Source organism: Mustelus asterias, chromosome 9 (assembly GCF_964213995.1).
Source record: "Mustelus asterias chromosome 9, sMusAst1.hap1.1, whole genome shotgun sequence".
In the NCBI taxonomy this organism is placed as follows: domain Eukaryota; kingdom Metazoa; phylum Chordata; class Chondrichthyes; order Carcharhiniformes; family Triakidae; genus Mustelus; species Mustelus asterias.
The window spans coordinates 74,205,857-74,224,195 of record NC_135809.1 but is presented as its reverse complement, the minus strand read 5'-3'; the positions used below and the strand labels follow the sequence as shown (position 1 = coordinate 74,224,195).

Here is an 18,339-nt window from a genome sequence, read left to right as displayed (position 1 = left end):
CTGGGGTCGACCTCCGCCCCCTGGGCTGGGGTCGACCTCCGCCCCCTGGGCTGGGGTCGACCTCCGCCCCCTGGGCTGGGGTCGACCTCCGCCCCCTGGGCTGGGGTCGACCTCCGCCCCCTGGGCTGGGGTCGACCTCCGCCCCCTGGGCTGGGGTCGACCTCCGCCCCCTGGGCTGGGGTCGACCTCCGCCCCCTGGGCTGGGGTCGACCTCCGCCCCCTGGGCTGGGGTCGACCTCCGCCCCCTGGGCTGGGGTCGACCTCCGCCCCCTGGGCTGGGGTCGACCTCCGCCCCCTGGGCTGGGGTCGACCTCCGCCCCCTGGGCTGGGGTCGACCTCCGCCCCCTGGACTGGGATCGACCTCCGCCCCCTGGACTGGGATCGACCTCCGCCCCCTGGACTGGGATCGACCTCCACCCCCTGGACTGGGATCGAACTCCACCCCCTGGACTGGGATCGACCTCCACCCCCTGGACTGGGATTGACCTTTAACCCCAGGACTGGGTTCGACCTTTACCCCTTAGCCAGGTTTGGCCTTTATCTCCTGGACCAGGATTGACCAAGTGGGGAGGAGAGGAGATTGAGGGGAACGTTCCAAGGACAACAGCAGGTGGCTAAGGACAGAGCTATTTAAATCATTCCTTTCAACTCGCCCGGGAGCTATTTTAAACCATCTTACATGAGGTGAACTATTCTACCCAACTCCAGGAGTACCAGAGACTATCACAGGACACCATGCTGAAAGAGTTGAGGATGATACTTTATTATTCGTGCATGGGATGTGGGCACCTCTGGCTTGGAGTGGTTTGCTAGGCCATTTTAGAGGGCCAACCATGTTGTTGTGGGTCTGGATTCTCATGTTGGCCAGACCAGGGAAGGATGACAGATTTCCTTCCCTAAATTCCTTTCCCAATAGTGAACGAGATGAGTTTCTATTACAATCGAGAATTATTTTAATCCCAGAATTTTTTTATTGAATTCAATTTCCTTCATCTACTGTGGTGGGATTTGAAGCCAAGTCCTCAGAGCAGTACCCTGGGTCTCTGAATTACTAGTTCAGTGACAATACCACTGCGCCACAATGTGACAGGGGCAAGCTATTTCACAGATTTCTTTCTGTTATAAACGATAGCCCTTAATCAATCCAACGCCAAAGACTTCAGCAACGGAATGAAAATTAGCTGGTTTCCTGTAAAACAGGGAGTTTAATAAAACAGTGTCAATGATGGGCAGCTTGTAAAACAGGAAGATTCTAGAACAGGAGTTTCTATAACAACGGACGCTGAAGGTGAACCCTGAAGGTTATTACTGAGCACACAGAATTGGCCAATCCCGGTTTCTGTCCTTCAGAGCTCTCTTCAATATCAGTTCCCATGGTAACCTAGCTCCCATTGAGACTATGCTGAGATTATTTCTCTTCACACAGTTACAGGTAGAAGGTGTACCCTCTCAAGGGCAAAGCAGCCCCCAGGGATATGACCTCACTATTACAGTGTTTATTGCAATAGATCTGAGCAGCCAAAGCACCATCAAAATGGTAATCACCTCACAGAAAAGACATAAAGCCAACAGAGCATGAAATGTGAACAGTACATTAAATTCAGACAAAGTGGCAGTGAATGTTACTGCGGCTTCAACAGCTCAGCACACCAGCACAAACCAATATAATATACCCTTCAACTGGCAACATACAGGGAAAGGTCTCCACATCGCATTAACCTGAGAGCTTCATGGATTAATTACCCAGCAGAGACCAGCCTGCTTTCCATTGTTGGGAGTAAGTGCGGGGAGCAGGGATCAGAGTTAGACCAGTGTTGGGAGCAGGGGTCAGAGTTAGACCAGTGTTGGGAGCAAGGATCAGAGTTAGACTATTGTTCGGAGCAGGGTTCAGAGTTAGACTGGTGTTGGGAGCAGGGATCAGAGTTAGACCAGTGTTGGGAACAGGGATCAGAGTTAGACCAGTGTTGGGAGCAGGGATCAAAGTTAGACCAGTGTTAGGAGCAATGGTCAGATTTAGACCTGTGTTGGCAGCAGGGATCAGAGTTAGACCAGTGTTAGGATCAGGGGTCAGAGTTAGAACTGTGTTAGGAAGGGGATTAGACTTAGACTAGTGTTGGAAAGAAAGGTCAGAGTTAGACCAGTGTTGGGAACAGGGATCAGAGTTAGACCAGTGTTAGGAGCAGGGATCCGAGTTAGACCGGTGTTGGGAGCAGGGATCAGAGTTAGACCAGTGTTGGGAGCAGGGATCAGAGTTAGACCAGTGTTGGGAGCAGGGATCAGAGTTAGACCAGTGTTGGGAGCAGGGATCAGAGTTAGACCAGTGTTGGGAGCAGGGATCAGAGTTAGACCAGTGTTGGGAGCAGGGATCAGAGTTAGACCAGTGTTGGGAGCAGGGATCAAAGTTAGACCAGTGTTGGGAGCAGGGGTCAGAGTTAGACCAGTGTTAGGAGCAATGGTCAGATTTAGACCTGTGTTGGGAGCAGGGATCAGAGTTAGAGTTAGACCAGTGTTAGGAGCAATGGTCAGATTTAGACCTGTGTTGGGAGCAGGGATCAGAGTTAGACCAGTGTTAGGATCAGGGGTCAGAGTTAGAACTGTGTTAGGAATAGGGATCAGAGTTAGACCAGTGTTGGAAGCAGGGATCAGAGTTAGACCAGTGTTGGGAGCAGGGATCAGAGTTAGACCAGTGTTGGAAGCAGGGATCAGAGTTAGACCAGTGTTGGAAGCAGGGATCAGAGTTAGACCAGTGTTGGAAGCAGGGATCAGAGTTAAACCAGTGTTGGGAGCAGGGATCAGAGTTAGACCAGTGTTGGAAGCAGGGATCAGAGTTAGACCAGTGTTGGAAGCAGGGATCAGAGTTAGACCAGTGTTGGGAGCAGGGATCAGAGTTAGACCAGTGTTGGGAGCAGGGATCAGAGTTAGACCTGTGTTGGAAGCAGGGATCAGAGTTAGACCAGTGTTGGGAGCAGGGATCAGAGTTAGACCAGTGTTGGGAGCAGGGATCAGAGTTAGACCAGTGTTGGGAGCAGGGATCAGAGTTAGACCAGTGATGGGAGGAGGGATCAGAGTTAGACCAGTGTTGGGAGCAGGGATCAGAGTTAGACCAGTGATGGGAGGAGGGATCAGAGTTAGACCAGTGTTGGGAGCAGGGATCAGAGTTAGACCAGTGTTGGGAGCAGCGATCAGAGTTGTAGATCTGTCTATAGTGTCGGAAATGGAACCTGAATGAATTTGAGGAGTACTTACACACTGTTGCTGCCAGTGTGTACCACAGGCAGAGTACCTGTCACACACTCAGACAGCACTAATGTGTCTCAGCTTATTTCAGGCTGAACAAATGAGTTAAACAGCACCAAGGTCTCCCATTTTAAATCGGGGCCTGGAATATATAACTGAGCAATAAATAATTACTCAGCCTCCAGCTTAATACCTGTCTGCCTGCCCTGTATTTTGACAGGGAGGGATCATTCACTTCCAGTTTAGAGAGGTTCTCCTGATCCTACACTATGGAGTTGTCAAAACACTCAGGTGAATACTTTTCTATAAAGTTCAGAGAGTTTACTCATTAACTTGTCTACGTGCAGTCTGTCTGTTTCTAGGATAGTGCTTCATGGTGTAGCTTCTTCCACCTGCCCTTTCGATTAATGCCAGTAAATGAAGGGTCCTCACATGATGCACTCACTTCGGAATTACAAACTGTCCATGGAGCCAACATCCAATCTTGCTTTCCCCGCTCGCTATAACAACAGCCTTTCTATCATTCTGCAGCAGAGAGCCAGGAAATGCCTAGCTCTAATGTGGAAATCTGTAGTCCCATTGGAGGAAGAGATTGATGAAGAAACACTCTGCTCCATCTGAAACTCACGTTGGCTCACAGCAATGTTTAATGCACTGACACTCCGACAGAAAGCCCACTCCCTGGGGGGGTCCGGTTCCCAGCTTGCCCCACTCTTTCCAGTGTGGATGTGGTGAGTAGGTCATTGAGATACTCGTGGACCTCAGCGTGATGCCGCATCTGATGGCTGATGTCTCAGTTAGCATCGCAACACAAACAGAAGTCGCCAAGTGCTGGAGTGCTGCAGTGTCAGCTCAGATTGGGATGGCGGAATGAGAATGGAGGGCAGTGCCAGCTCAGATTGCAGTGTGAGACTCAGGCTGTAGATGGCAGTGCCTTTGCCAGTCAACCCAGCAAACCAAGATTGCTAAAGCTCTGTGAACCATGAGCTGTTCTCTCTCAGGGTGACAATATTCATGACTCCAACGCTGCCACTCTGTCAGGGCCCTTTTCATCTATTCTTCTATAGAATGTAGGCATCACTGGCAAAGTCAGCAGTTGTTATCCATCCCTAATTGCCCTTGAATTGTAAAGGGCAGTTAAGAGTCAAGACAGCAGATTTCCTTCCCTAAAGTGAACCAGATGGTTGTTGCCATGGCTACCATACTGAGACTAACTTTTCAATTCCAGATTTACTCATGAAATTTCAATTCCACCATTTGCTGTGATGCCAGAGCCTGAACCTCTGGATTACTGGTACCACTACCCTAACATCCCTCCCACTGATGTTGCCTGTCAGGCGGCCAAGACTGAAGCCTGGCTTTCTAGGCCCAGAGGTTCTGGAGAGTACTCTGCATGGACACCTGCAGTTTCTCCCAGTCAGTGTCAGCAACCTCCCACCAGCCATGCTGCAGCCAGTGTGGTGCCTTTGTGTCAGAGCACCAGGTCCACTACAGTTTGCCTATCGCTGCAACAGGTCCAAAGCAGACGCCATCTTCCTGGCCCTGCACCCAACCCTCGAACACCTAGATAACAAGGACACCTAAGTCAGACTCCTATATATTGACTACAGCTCAGCCTTCAACACCATTATTCCCACAAAACCCATCTCCAAATTCTGTGGCCTGGGCCTCGGCTCCTCCCTCTGTGATTGGATCCTGAATTTCCTAACTCAAAGACCACAATCATCCTCAACACCGGTGCCCCATAGGGCTGTGTTCTCAGCCCCCTACTATACTCCTTATACACCTATGACTCTGTGGCCAAATTCCCTTCCAATTCGATTTTCAAGTTTGCTGACGACACCACTGTAGTGGGTCGGATCTCAAAACAATGACGAGACAGAGTACAGGAATGAGATAGAGAATCTGGTGAACTGGTGTGGCAACAATAATCTCTCCCTCAACGTCAACAAAACGAAGGAGATTGTCATTGACTTCAGGAAGCGTAAAGGAGAATATTCCCCTGTCTACATCAACGGGGATGAAGTAGAAAGGGTCGAGAGCTTCAAGTTTTTAGGTGTCCAGATCACCAACAACCTGTCCTCGTCCCCCCATGCCGACACTATAGTTAAGAAAGCCCACCAAAGCCTCTACTTTCTCAGAAGACTAAGGAAATTTGGCATGTCAGCTACGACTCTCACCAACTTTGACAGTTGCACCATAGAAAACATTCTTTCTGGTTGTATCACAGCTTGGTATGGCTCCTGCTCTGCCCAAGACCACAAGGAACTACAAAAGGTCGTGAATGTAGCCCAATCCATCACGCAAACCAGCCTCCCATCCATTGACTCTGTCTACACTTCCCGTTGCCTCTGCAAAACAGCCAGCATAATCAAGGACCCCACGCACCCCGGAAATTTTCTCTTCCACCATTTTCTGTTGGGAAAAAGATACAAAAGTCTGAGGTCACGTGCCAGCTGACTCAAGAACAGCTTCTTCCCTGCTGCTGTCAGACTTTTGAAGGAACTTACCTTGCATTAAGTTGATTTTTCTCTACACCCTAGCTATGACTGTAACATTACATTCTGCACTCTCTCATTTCCTTCTCTATGAACAGTATGCTTTGTCTGTATAGCGCGCAAGAAACAATACTTTTCACTATATGTTAATACATGTGACAATAATAAATCAAATCAAATCAAGTCCAATAAACACAGGCCCTAAAGGAATTAACTCAGGTGATTTGTTGAATTTTATGTGGAATACTGATTTTTTTGTTGTGGAAAGCTGTGGTGGTTTTTTATTTCAGCATTATGGCTCAGTGTAAACTGAGATGACTGGTGCCTGAGGGATGATAAGGTGTGAAACTGTTGAATAATGGGGATTTAGGGTTGTGTTCAGTGGAACTACAGATGAGGTACTCAGGGTCAGCCTGGTGGAACCTGGATGCAACAGTTGCCTCCTTGCTTCTCTATTATTATTCATTATTACCAATACTATTAATAATATTCTCTATTATTGTTCTCTATTATTATTCTCTATTTCTGATACTATTCTCTATTACTAATAGACACCTTTAAGTTGGTGGGCTGTGACTAGTGGAGTTCCGCAGTGTCAGTGCTATTTAGACAGAGGGAGAGAGATTCATGTGGCTACATTTGCAGATGATACAAAGCTGGGTGGCTGCTATGAGATAAAGAGAGGTGAAGTGATTGGGGAACTCAAAGGGAAACAAAATAAGGGACAGGGTTTCGATCTGAAATTGTGAAACTTCATGTCAAGTCAGGAAGGCTGTAAAGTGCCTCACTGGTAGATGAGGTGCTGATCCTCAAACTGAGCTACACTGCAACAGTGCAGCAACACAAGAATGGAGATGTCAGAGTAAGAGCAAGGTGGAGAACTGAAATGATGTGTTACAGAAAGTTCAGCTTACAGAGTGCACACAGTCTGCGTTTGGTCTCCTCAATGTGGAGGATATTGTGCTGTGAGCAGCGGATACAGTAGGTATTATACTGAAAGCAGCACAAGTGATTCACTGCTTCATCTGGAAGGAGAGCTTGGGATCTTGCACGGTTGAGGAGGGAGGAGCTAAAGGGGCAGGTGTTGCACCTCATGCCATTGCGTGGGGAAGGGGACGAGGTGTTGGGCGTGACTGAGCAGGGGGCCAGGGTTTTGGAGAGGGAATGGTCCCTTCAGAATGTGCTGGCATCACGCTGGAGTTGGAAGAAAGGCAGAAAATTATTTGTTGAATGTAGAGATTGGTGGGGTGAAGGGTGAGAACAAGGGGAGCTCTATCACAGTTCTGGGAAGAGGTGACAGCAGGGTGGGAAATGCATTGGACTTGGTCAAGTGTTAACTAGAGTGAGAGGAGGGAGGGTATCCTCAGCACAAAACACTGATGTGGAAGGTTCCATCGTTGGAACAGAGGTGACAAAGATGGACAAACTGGGGGGATGGAATGGAATCAGTAGAGATTTTGGATGCGCAGACATGTAGTCAAGGTAGTTGTGGGGGTGATGGGTTTATAATGAATATTAATTGATGGCCCATCTCCAGAAATGGAGACAGAGTTCAAGGATGGGGTGAGATGGACCAGGTGAAAGTGAGAGGGGGATAGAAATTAGCAATCCCAACTCACCGTATGTGGATAGATTGAGGCGTGTGATAACCCACACACACATGTTCCCAGGTCACCATATGTGGATCAGGGATAGATCGAGGCGTGTGATAACCACACACATGTTCCCAGCTCACTGTATGTGGAACAGAGATAGATTGAGGCATAATAATGAAGATAAAACACTGTGGATGCTGAAATTCTGAAACAAAAATAGAAAAGGCTGGAAAAGCTCAACATCTGGAGAGAGAGAAACAGAGTTAACATTGAGTCCAGTTACTGCCAGCCTGATTGAATATAAGAAAAATAATCAGTCAAAATGAAGGAGCCACACAATGTCTGAATGTTTAGCCAAGTAGAGAAAGATTCTAAATGAGGCAGGGCACGGACAGCTGGCGAACAGAGCCTGGTAAAGATCAATGAGGGGATGGAATGGAAAAGATGAGTAACATCAACCCTGAGGGACCCACAAATTTACAAATCTCTGCGGGATAACTACAGGAAGTGGGCAACGGCTCAAACAGGAACAGAGTGTTTATCGCGAAGTATGACAAAATATCAGCAAACAGTCAAGGAGCAGTTAGCAGGTAAGTGAACACACGTTCTGGACAGCTGACTGTTCTCTGAGAAAGTAGTTGATGTGCAGCTGAAAGATAATAAATCCTGGGTTGTATCCAAATGTGACTCAGTTCCTTCAGCAGACAGTGAGACACTAGCTGTTCCACAGAACGAGGGTCCCACATTACAGACAGCTCGGATTGACCATAATGACACACGAAAGAACAGCACAGCTGTCAGCAACATCTGGGCCAACATTCTTTCAAGTTTATCATTGGTTAATCCAGCTACCCACTTCATCACTGTGTCCCTATAAACACAATGAATAGCCTGTCCACTGCCACCTTCACTGGCCCTCCCTTGTGACCCAACTCCATAGCTCTCACCGCCCTTTGGGTGAAATGTTTCTTTGCCTTTTCTTTGTAACCTGGCACCGATGGGCACCAGAGATTCCATCCTGCCCCCCCACAGATACCAGGACGTCCTTTCCCCCCCCACCCCAACACAGGTCAACCACATCAGGACATCAAGGCCCCTCTGATGGGTGCTCCATCATGAACCCCTCCACGATCCACTCCTGCTTGACCTCCCTTGCATAGCCCCCGTCATGGCCCCCTTTCATGACTCTACCCCTTTTACATTGCTCCTGGCATACTGACACTACCAGGATGCCTGGGAGACACTGCCGGGGGTGGGGGGGGCTTCTGTTATGAAGGTCATTGTGACGATAGGCTGTGCCCAGTGGCAATGCCAGACGAGGAACATGACTGCACATGGGCAGGCCTGGACCTGGATCATATTTCAATCTGCAGCTGGACCATCTCAGGCCCCTGAGGTCAAAGGTCAACTCGGTCCAAACGGATTATCATGGATTCAAAGAAACAGGACATCTCACAACAAGCTGTATTCCTACATCTTTTGACAATGGTGTCAAAGTGTTTCATCAGAAAAAATGGACACCACGGTGAAGGAGATACTGGGACATGTGACCAACCAGATCCAGGTAATGGGTTATGAGGAGAGTTGTGAGAGAGAGAGGTACATGGTTTGGACAGGGATATCCACGCCATGGGCCTTACTCAGCTGAAGGCTGAGTATCAATACTGAGGTGCATGGGGCCAGATTCAGGGGCAGAAAGAGTATGGGGCGGTAATAACGTGGAGGAGGAGCAAGTCCGTGCAGACATTAAAGCACAGATTCCACAGTACATTCATGGCACAATTAGCAACACAGGACAACCACACTTAAGGCAATAAGATTACTTCAGACAAGACCTTGCTTTGTACAGGATATTCCATAGAACATAGAACAGTACAGCACCCTCGATGTTGTGCCGAGCTTTGTCTGAAACCAAGATCAAGCTATCCCACTCCCTATCATCCTGGTGTGCTCCATCTGCCTATCCAATAACCGCTTAGATGTTCCTAAAGTGTCCGACTCCACTATCACAGCAGGCAGTCCATTCCACACCCCAACCACTCTCTGAGTAAAGAACCTACCTCGGACATCCTTCCTATATCTCCCACCATGAACCTTATAGTTATGCCCCCTAGTAACAGCTACATCCACCCGAGGAAATAGTCTCTGAACATCCACTCTATCTATCCCCCTCATCATCTTATAAACCTCTATTAAGTCGCCCCTCATCCTCCTCCGCTCCAAAGAGAAAAGCCCCAGCTCCCTCAACCTTTCCTCATAAGACCTTACATAAATTACAGAATACTGATTAGAATGCAAATCTCTACAGCCAGCCAGGTCTTAAATGTACAGACAATGTGGGTGGAGGGAGCATTCAACACAGGTTAAAGAGATGTGTATTGTCTCCAGACAGAACAGCTAGTGAAATTCTGCAAGTCCAGGAGGCAAGCTGTGGGGGTTACTGATAATGTGACATAAATCCAACATCCCGGTTTAGGCCATCCTCATGTGTGCGGAACTTGGCTATCAGTTTCTGCTCAGCGACTCTGCGCTGTCGTGTGTCGTGAAGGCCGCCTTGGAGAATGCTTACCTGAAGATCCAAGGCTGAATGTTCTATGAATACCCGTGGAGTAGTGTCCGCACACATGAGGACGGCCTAAACCGGGATGTTGGATTTATGTCACATTATCAGTAACTCCCACAGCTTGCCCCTGGTCTTGCATAATCTCACCAGCTGTTCTGTCTGGAGACAATACACATCTCTTTAACCTGTGTTTAATGTTCCCTCCACCCACATTATCTGTACCTTTTAAGACCTGGCTGGCTGTAGAGATTTGCATTCTAATTAGTATTCTGTAACTTGATTTCTGTGTCTGTGCACTGTTGGGGAACAGAGACCACTCCATCTGACGAAGGAGCAGCACGCTCCAAAAGCTTATGGTATTTGCTACCAAATAAACCTGTTGGACTTTAACCTGGTGTTGTGAGACTTCTTACTGTTCTATGAGATAGCCAGTTATTTATCTAATCGGCCAAATTTCCCTCTATCCCACACCTCCTTACTTTCTTCATGAGCCTACCATGGGGAACCTTATCAAACACCTTACTAAAATCCATGTATACGACATCAACTGTTCTACCTTCATTTACACACTTAGTTACCTGCTCAAAGAATTCAATCAAATTTGTGAGGCAAGACTTACCCTTCACGAATCCATGCTGACTATCAAGGATTAAGCTGCATCTTTCCAAATGGTCATAAATCCTATCCCTCAGGACATTTTCCATTAACTTACCGACCACCGAAGTAAGACTAACCGGCCTATAATTACCAGGGTCATTCCGATTTCCTTTCTTGAACAGAGGAACAACATTTGCCACTCTCCAGTCCTCTGGCACTATCCCCGTGGACAGTGAGGGCCCAAAGATCAAAGCCAAAAGCTCTGCAATCTCATCTCTTGCCTCCCAAAGAATCCTAGGATATATCCCATCTGGCCCAGGGGGACTTATCGACCCTCAGGTTTTTCAAAATTGCTAATACACCTTCCCTCAGAACATCTACCTCCTCCAGCCTATCAGCCTGTATCCCACTCTCATCCTCAAAAACATGGTCCCTCTCCTTGGTGAACACTGAAGAAAAGTATTCATTCATCGCCTCTCCTATCTCTTCTGACTCCATGCACAAGTTCCCACTACTATCCTTGACCGGCCCTAACCTCACCCTGGTCATTCTTTTATTTCTCACATAAGAGTAAAAAGCCTTGGGGTTTTCCTTGATCCAACCCACCAAGGACTTCTCATGTCCCCTCCTAGCTCTCCTAAGCCCTTTTTTTTAGCTCATTCCTTGCTACCTTGTAACCCTCAAGCAACCCAACTGAACCTTGTTTTCTCATCCTTACGTAAGCTTCCTTGTTCCTCTTGACAAGACATTCAACCTCTTTTGTGAACCATGGTTCCCTCACTCGGCCATTTCCTCCCTGCCTGACAGGGACATGCCTATCAAGGACACGCAGTATTTGTTCCTTGAACAAGCTCCACTTTTCATTTGTGCCTTTCCCTGACAGTTTCTGTTCCCATCTTATGCTCCCTAATTCTTGCCTAATCGCATCATAATTACCCCTCCCCCAATTATAAAACTTGCCCTGCTGTATGGCCCTATCCCTCTCCAATGCAATAATGAAAGACACCGAATTGTGGTCACTATCTCCAAAATGCTCTCCCACAACCACAACCAACACTTGGCCCGGTTCATTACCCAATACCAAGTCCAATGTGGCCTCACCTCTTGTCGGCCTATCCACATATTGTGTCAGGAAACCCTCCTGCACACACTGTACAAAAACTGCCCCATCCAAACTATTCGACCTATAAAGGTTCCAATCAATATTTGGAAAGTTAAAGTCACCCATGACAACTACCCTGTGACCTCCACACCTATCCATAATCTGCTTTGCAATTTCTTCCTCCATATCTCTATTACTATTTGGGGGCCTATAGAAAACCCCCAACAACGTGACCGCTCCTGTCCTATTTCTAACTTCAGCCCATATTACCTCAGTGTGCAGATCCCCCTCGAACTGTCTTTCAGCAGCCGTTAAACTATCCTTGATTAACAATGCTACTCCACCACCTCTTTTACCACCTTCCTTACTCTTACTGAAACATCTATACCCCGGAACTTCCAACAACCATTCCTGTCCCTGTTCTAACTATGTCTCCATAATGGCCACAACATCGTAGTCCCAAGTACCAATCCATGCTCCAAGTTCACCTATCTTATTCCAGATGCTCCTTGCATTGAAGTAGACACACTTCAACCCACCTTCCTGTCTGCCGGTACACACCTGCGACCTTGATACCCTCCTCAGTACCTCGCTACACTCAACACTGGCTTCTGGACTACAGCTCATTTTCCCATCCCCCTGACAAATTAGTTTAAACCCCCCTGAAGAGCCGTAGCAAATTTCCCTCCCAGGATATTGGTGCCCCTCTGGTTCAGGTACAGACCGTCCTGTTTGTACAGGTCCCACCTTCCCCAGAATGTGCTCCAATTATCCATGAAACTGAAACTCTCCCTCCTACACCATCCCTGCAGCCATGTGTTTATCTGCACTCTCTCCCTGTTCCTCAACTCACTAGCACGTGGCTCTGGCAACAACCCAGAGAGGATAACATGGTTTGTCTTGGCTCTCAGCTTCCACCTTAGCTCCCTAAATTCCTGTTTTAAATCCCCGTCCCTTCTCTTACCTATGTCGTTGGTGCCGATGTGTACCATGACTTGTGACTGTTCCCCCTCCCCCTCCCCCTTAAGGATCCTGAAAACACAGTCCGAGATGTCACGGACCCTGGCACCCGGTAGGCAACATACCATCCCGTGAGTCTCTTTCGTTGCCACAGAATCTCCTATCTGTCCCTCTAACTATCGAGTCCCCAATAACTATTGCTCTCCTACTCTCCCCCCTTCCCTTCTGAGCCACAGGGACGGACTCAGTGCTGGAGATCCGGTCACTGCGGCTTACCACTGGTAGGTCGTCCCCCTCAACAGTATCCAAAGCGGTATACTTGTTGCCGAGGGGAACGACCACAGGGGATCCCTGTACTGACTGCTTCCTCCCAGCCCCTCTCACCGTCACCCATCTATCTTCATTCTTCGGAGTAACTACATCCCTGAAGCTTCTATCTATTCCACTACAGGAATGGTACATTTGACAGTTCAGTAAGAGGTGAAATCAGTTTAAGTGAAGGTGTATTGAACAGAAAGACGTGGTGACTATGGTAGGATGACTTAACCACTGGGATCATGCTCAGTCAGATTCTGGGAAGTGGTTACCACAGCTGCTTTATAGAAACCACTGATCCTGGGTTAATGCTCTCCAGATTTTTATGTAAACAAAGCATTGGGGTTTGTGTCTCTGAGGGAGATCACATGGGAACTGGAAAAATAGGACATGAATTTATTTCAACTCTATAAATCCATCGCCAGGTTACATATCTGACATGGCCATTCTGACACTGCCCTCATAATCCCGGACAGGATAACATTAAAAAAAACACCTTTCTGTTTGTAATCCTCTCACTTTAGGCAGCCTCTGAACTCTTTTTGTCACAGCTTGCTCTATTTTATTGACACTGGCTCCTCTGAACTTGCCAATGTTGTTTGATCCACACGGTAATGGCCCCATCCCACACATCCTTTCCAGATCTCCTCATTCTCTCCACATTTCTCTGTGGAAATTAAAGATCAGCGAGTCAGACTAATTCCTCCCCGGCACCCCTGACGTGTTAACTCTTCACTTCCTGCAGCCTAAATCAGCAGGCTATCAAACCCCAGCCTCAGTGTCAACCAGTCACTGCTCACAAGTCTAGTTCCCTTCTCCTGCAGTACAAAGCTGCATGATCCAAATGCTTCTTCTCAAAGTAAGGTTTTCACCTTCCATCTGATAGAACGCACCGTGATGACAGGAATAGTTGTGACAAATGATGTTTGAAGGTACAGACAGATAAGCAGCTTAGAGGGAAGAAGGTCGGCCTTGCCACATTGCTGTTCCAAGATGTGCAGGTTAGGTTGATTGGCCATGCTAAATTGCCCCTTAGTGTCAGGGGGTTAGTCAAGTAAATAAGTGGGGTTACGGGGATAGGGCCTGGGTGGGATTGTGATAGGTGCAGACTTGATGGGCCAAATGGTCTCTTTCTGTGCTATAGGGATTCTATGATTCTAAGAAGAAAGTGGTCGTGGATTTACTCAGACTGCTCAACTCTGCCCTGAATTTGCCCAATCTCAAGTGGAATATCTGAGATTAGATCTCCACCAACACACCTCAGCAATTTCCTGGGCTGCTCCTGTTACATCACTGAAAGAGTTTGTGTAAAATTCCTGATGAGTGTCCAGGAATTGTCCACACTGGTGAGCAGGAATATTTTGGGAGGCTCTGCCTTGGAAAAGGAGGGAGTGGAAAAAGGCCCAACATTATGCACAAACGGTGTGAGCCGGGTCCTTCCTTTCGCTTGCCAGCTTTATTGCTTCTTGTTAACTGAACACTTTTACTCAATCACCAATCACAGGAAGCACATCTCTGTCTACTTTCTTTTCTTTGTTCTTTTCTGTTCCACTCTGCACATTTCTGATATTAAAATTCCTTCTGTTTTTCTGATAGTTTTTCTTGCATTGGAATTCCTGCTGCTGTACCTGTCCCTGCAGTGAAGTATACAGCTCCTGCTCTCTACCCTATCATTGGACTGAGTCGCAGCCCCACAACTCTCACCAAGGTGGAACACAATGCAAAACACACACAGGATTTACTTGTCACAACGAACCAAGTCTGTCCTACCAAAAGCTTAACATTGCTCACCAACACACTAGCCACCAGTGGACAAGAGACTGCACAAGAGGGAGTAGCAAAGAGTAGGAATGCATTAGTTATAGGAGATTCCATAGTTAGTGGGAGAGGGGCACCATTGTAAACTCTACATGGTCTGTCCCTTCCATGAGACGATGGGAAAAGGAGATCACAGAGAGGGCGCAGAATATTCTTCAGGGAGAAGGAAATCAGCCAGAAGTTGTGGTACATGTTGGTACCAGAGACATCGAGGGAGCAGCTTTGGGATCCTGAGGTGAGATTTTCAGGAGCTAGGAACCTCCAGAGCAGTAATCTCTGGATGACTCCCAGTGCCAGGCACTAGCCAGAGCAGTGATAGGGAGACAGAAAGGGTCACTGCATAGCTTGAAGCTTGATGCAGGAAGGAAGGCTTCAGATTCTAAGACACTGGGATCAGTTCTGTGATAGAGGTTATCTATTTATAAGGTATTTGTTGCACTTCAACAGGACTGTGTTCCAATGTCCTCATGGGGAGATTCACTCGTGTAGTTGGGGAGCATTTAAACAACATTGTCAGAGTGGTTGGATACCAGTATATAGGAGTGGAAAAGAAGAATAAGTGCATCAAGTGAGATTGTTGGGCAGTACTAAAGAAGAAAGTTGCTCCATATTAGACAGGAGCAGGCTACGCAGCACAATGAGGAATGTAAAGACAGGATCACAATGTGTGCCCGTAAACACCCACATTGTGGTGATTACAAGTAGTCAGCACAAATAGCAATGTCCAAGTCTGATCCCAGTCTGACCCTGGAAATCCCAGTCTAATCCCAGTCTGACCCCGGAAATCCCAGTCTGATCTAGTTTGGCCCTGATAAATCAAGGTCTGACCCAATCAGACTGTAAGGAAACCCAGGCTGACCCTGAAACTTCCCGGTCTGGAGGTGTCCCTTTAACTCGTCCGGTTGTCCCAGTCTGACTTGTCCCAGAATCCGAGACAATGGCCCTGCCGGGCTGAGCAGAGCCCAGCTGGGAGAAGCTGAGCCTCTGAGCAGAGCCGGGCTGAGCTGAGCTGGGAGAGGTTGAGCTGAGCTGACCGAGCTGAGCTGACCGGGCTGAGCTGAGCTGAGCTGTGCTGGGAGAGGCTGACCGGGCCAAGCCGGGCCGGGGTGAGCCGGGCTGGGAGAGACCGGGTGCTACTCGGTGAGTTGGGCCGCCGCCCCGGCGCTGGGAGGGGAAAGACTTACCGAGAAATGGTGAGAAGCGGGAGCTGAAGCTGCTGCACTGGAACAGATTATAGACTGAAAGAAAACAGCAGAGACTTCCTTCCCCCTGAGAGAGAGAGAGAGAGAGATCCAACCTACAGGGGGAGGGGGAGAGAGAGAAAGTGGAACTAAGAAAGAGGAACTCCGAGAGAGCGACTGAGTGAGACAGAGAGAGGGCACTGAGAGCAGGAGGGGAACTGAGAGGAAGGAGACTGAGAAAGAAAACAGAAAGAACAGAATGTGGAAGAAAGTGTGAGCAGAGAAAGAGACACGGAGAGAAAACAGATTGAGGGAGCAATTGGAGTCCCCATAACCCTTTACAGTGGTTCCCACTGCTGCTTCACAGCGCCAGGGACCCAGGTTCCATTCCCAGCTTGGGTCACTGTCTGTGTGGAGTTCGCACGTTCTCCCCGTGTCTGCGTGGGTTTCCTCCGGTTTCCTCCCACAGTCTGAAAGACATGCTGGTTACGCGCATTGGCCATGCTAAATTTTCCCTCAGTGTACCTGAACAGGTGCTGGATTGTGGCGACTAGGGGATTTTCACAGTAACTTCATTGCAATGTTAATGTAAGCCTACTTGTGACAATAATAAACTTTAAACTTAAGAATCTTGACTCCCTTGTCAATCAAAACTCTGTCTATCCCAGCCTCAGTGTATTCAAGTGAAGAAGCATCCACAAGCCTCTGGGGTGGAGAATTTTAAAGAATTAACAACCCTTTCACTGAAGATATTTCTCCTCATCTCAGTCCTAAATGGTCAGTCGTAGAGTACAGTGCAGAAGGAGGCCATTCGGCCCATCCAAGCCCTATTCCCGTAACCCCACATATTTACCCTGCTAATCCCCCTGACAATTTAGCATGGCCATCTTTGGACTGTGGGAGGAAACCGGAGCACCCGGAGGAAAACCACACAGATATAGGGAGGATGTGCAAACTCCGCACAGACAGTGACCCAAAGCCAGAATTGAACCTGGCACCCTGGCTCTGAGGCAGCAGTGCTAACCTCTGTGTTACCAGTCCTTTATCCTGAGATTGTGCCCCATGTTCTACATTCCCTGACCAGTGCCGTGGTTCCCCGTGGACGGCAATGAGAGTCCGCCAATCAGAATAGAGAGTCTGAGTCTTGATCTTCCAGGCAGTAAGACTTTATTCTCCAGTATTAGACATCAAAGCCGGGATCTCCGGATGAATCCAATGAACCCGCTCGCTCACAGTCTTTTTATACACATTTCAGTTCCATATCTCAACATTTTTATCTTACACTCAAGGCTAACTTCGCAGACCCAAGGTTAACTTCCGTCAGCCACCATTTACTAAACCTACGTTATCTGCCTTTTTTCGGATTGGTTATTAATGGATGTACTATCCACTTCATGATACCATTGTGGTTACATCCTGCATCCTTATCTAAAGGCTGTTATCCACACAACCATTGTGGTGCAGCGTGCTGAGCCAAGTCAAATTTTAGGATTCACCTCTTCCTCTTCCTTTTTTGTATTTGTCTGTGAAACTATTCTCAGCTCCCAAGTGCTTCCATTGATTATAGATAATATATATGTGTACTGGTTTGATAAGATAATGTATACTTAACAGGATATAACAGGATACATTCATGTGGGAGCTTTTTAGATAATGATTATCTCTCACACGAGCTGAAACAATCTCTCAGCATCCACCCTAACAACCCCCTACAGAATTTGATAGGTTCAATAATGTGGCACCTCATTCTTCTAAACCCAGTTCACTCAGCCTCTCATCAGAGAATAACTGCCTCATCCCAGGGATTATGTGGCCACAACACAGCCTCCAACCTCTCTCAATATGGCTTTTCCCTTTTATCTTTTCCCATTGTCCTTATCCTTCCTTGAAATTTATCTTTCCCAAAATATAAAAATCTTTTGTTTTCTTTATAACCATCATAGTTTCAGATAAAATAAAATGTAATAACTTTGCCTTCTTTACTTTTGACCTTTTTTAAGTTCTTATCTCCCTTTAAAATTGAACAACCAGATCCCAAATCCTTATTTATCTCCTCATGCGAATTTTAACCCACATTGTGTTTACCTGTCGAATATCCAACTCGGCCCTGCTCACTTCAAATGTCTGTCTTTCACATCTAGCCCCTTTGATGTCCTCATATTTGTGGACAGTCAGTCCCCAGCTTAATTAAATTAGCCACGCACACACACACATCCATAGCCTCCACAATCCTGCTTTATGGAATACCACAGTAGACCCCAGAAATAAATATTTTTAAACTTTTCACAATGTTTCACACCTTTTGAAAAATATTCTTCTTTTCTATTCCTACGACCAAATATAATTTGAATATATTATATATAAAGTGAATAACTTCCCTACATTCTACACTATCTGCCATCTTGCTATCCACTCACTTAACCTTCTATATGTCTTTGCAGCCTCTGCATTCTCCCCATAGCTTATCTTTCCA

At 47.3% G+C, this 18,339-nt stretch overlaps 1 protein-coding gene across 2 annotated transcripts in view; it reads right to left on the bottom strand.

Annotated features, from left to right (window-relative positions):
- The window catches only part of cd82b (CD82 molecule b), a 60,319-nt gene extending 44,048 nt beyond the window's left edge, over positions 1 to 16,271 (bottom strand). The window contains exon 1 of one of the 2 annotated variants that reach the window (XM_078220373.1): positions 15,870 to 16,271. The gene's annotated coding sequence lies outside the window, so the exon portion shown is untranslated. Of the gene's footprint in view, positions 1 to 7,354; positions 7,470 to 15,869 lie in introns of those variants that run through there. The other variant, XM_078220374.1, reaches the window with a different exon arrangement.
- Between the last annotated feature and the right edge of the window lie 2,068 nt (positions 16,272 to 18,339).